The sequence below is a fragment of the Sinocyclocheilus grahami genome, unplaced genomic scaffold (assembly GCF_001515645.1).
Source record: "Sinocyclocheilus grahami isolate Dianchi unplaced genomic scaffold, SAMN03320097.WGS_v1.1 scaffold2531.1, whole genome shotgun sequence".
Taxonomy (NCBI): domain Eukaryota; kingdom Metazoa; phylum Chordata; class Actinopteri; order Cypriniformes; family Cyprinidae; genus Sinocyclocheilus; species Sinocyclocheilus grahami.
The window spans coordinates 39,360-41,680 of NW_015507710.1; the positions used below are offsets into that span (position 1 = coordinate 39,360).

General features: G+C 33.6%; 1 long non-coding RNA gene across 2 annotated transcripts in view; it reads right to left on the reverse strand.

Annotated features, from left to right (window-relative positions):
* Positions 1-1,142: 1,142 nt before the first annotated feature.
* Positions 1,143-2,321, reverse strand: part of LOC107575260 (uncharacterized) — a 4,233-nt gene continuing 3,054 nt past the window's right edge. For both annotated transcript variants that reach the window (XR_001607829.1, XR_001607830.1), the window contains exon 2: positions 1,143-1,903. This is a non-coding gene — a long non-coding RNA (uncharacterized lncRNA). The remainder of the gene's footprint in view (positions 1,904-2,321) is intronic.

The window sequence follows — 2,321 nt, forward strand, 5'->3', positions numbered from 1 at the left end:
CAATCTATCTTTTATCCTTCAGCTTAGGGTAAGACACCATAAAAGATCTTTAAAAAAAAAATTTGTAGTGTTGATCACATGTGAAATGTAAGCTATGTGAAGAACAATCAATCTTATATCTAATCTATTATTAATATCTTGTTCTGCTGCCAAGCTCTGCTTGTGTACCTGTATCTGAGACCTTAATTTAGAAAATGAATGGTACTGTTTGGGAACACCTGTAAATGTTGTTCATCCTAGTGGACTTTTTAAAACTGGCTGAGAAGACAGCATGCTTCAGGATACTCATGATACATGTTATTGTAAGGGACAATGGGTGTATTTGAGAGAAGATGGCAGAAAATGCAATAGGATTATGTACGATTGTGCTCACACAAACAGATATTTATTTGGAAAATTCTGTTTTTAAAAGTGCGCTCAGGAACAAATCAATAATACAGTTGAAAAATATGTTTAAAAGCAATCACATGCGAGACTCCAGTCATGGCAATAGCCTAATAAAAGCTTTAATTGTTTTTAAGTAAGTGAATAAAATTGCTCACAGAATAAATTCATCATGGCCGACCAAAAAGCATCCAAGATGGATTGTGTAACAGGTAATGCTATCAGTATATTAGAAACACTGAATTGGACCAGAATGCTAGGTTCGCTACAGAGGGCAAGAATAAAAGTATGCACATTAACAAGAAACAGACATGGTGTATTTGAGAGAAGATGGCAGAAAATGCAATAGGATTATGTACGATTGTGCTCAGGGTAGATATTATCAGTTTGGTGTGAAAAACTGCTCACACAAACAGATATTTATTTGGAAAATTCTGTTTTTAAAAGTGCGCTCAGGAACAAATCAATAATACAGTTGAAAAATATGTTTAAAAGCAATCACATGCGAGACTCCAGTCATGGCAATAGCCTAATAAAAGCTTTAATTGTTTTTAAGTAAGTGAATAAAATTGCTCACAGAATAAATTCATCATGGCCGACCAAAAAGCATCCAAGATGGATTGTGTAACAGGTAATGCTATCAGTATATTAGAAACACTGAATTGGACCAGAATGCTAGGTTCGCTACAGAGGGCAAGAATAAAAGTATGCACATTAACAAGAAACAGACAGACCAGTGAGAATAACTTCCACCAAGATTGATTTTCATTTACTTATTAGGAAGATTTAAATGAACGTACATATGAATTGAAAATGACAATGAAACAATAAAAATGTATAACAATGAAATTGTCCCTTTCACCTCTTCCCCTTTAAAACATTTAGGGTTTGAGCTCCTTTATAGTTACTTAACCTAATTATGGTATATATTGTTCATATTCATATTATGTTTGTCTCTTTGGCTCATAGATCGTCCTTCCTGGTATATTAATTTGTGTTTAATTTGATTTAAACTCAATTTTAGTTTGGTGTTACTTTATAATCTCTAATTTTGGCGCTTTGTTTCTTATTAAATTGGTTAAATTAAAGCCTTTAACCTACAACACAATATACACTTTCCAATAAACAGATCACATTAAGAACACAAAAATAATAATACAACTTGTCAATAGTTCACTGAGGATAAACCATTCTCAAATCAATGGAACAAAGTTCAAGTATGTGTGCAAAGAAAATAATCCTATGGATCCGAATGATGAAAAATGCAAAAAGATCTTTGTATAACATGTGCAATTGTCTATGGTGTAAACATTCAGTAGTGCAAAAATCAGTTCTGTGCAACGTTGAGGTAATCGATGAGAAATACCAATAAGGCTGAAATGATTTCCACTTGTGAGGGTAGACAAGGCACAGATCACTCAACAGAACGTGAATTCTCTTCTTTCCTTTTCGGCTCTTAGACTGGGAGGCTCGCCATCTCAGTATCACAGCTTATTCCAGACTTTCACAAAAACCTGACCTGTTCATACAAACAGTGCCATACACATCATAGACAATTAATATAACTTTTAAACAACATATCTTGCATACATTATCACAACTGGGTGAAAAATACCATCTTAACATTTTTCTTGTCACACATAACCATTCATTTACATAAATGATAATACTCTGCTGATGAGCATTGTTTAGCTCTTCAGAATTATAATGCACCCCGTTTCAATACATTACACATATCAACTAACCAAATAAATGCATCTAAACTCATATAAACACTTTGAACATGAATAGAACTCATAAACACTTAAACACTTCATACTGAGCATTATATTATTTTGAAACTCACCAAATCCGGGGGATTTCAACACAATAAATCAACCGCATCGGCGCATCGGAGGGTCCACAATCAGCTATCGCCCACTTCAATATCATCAACA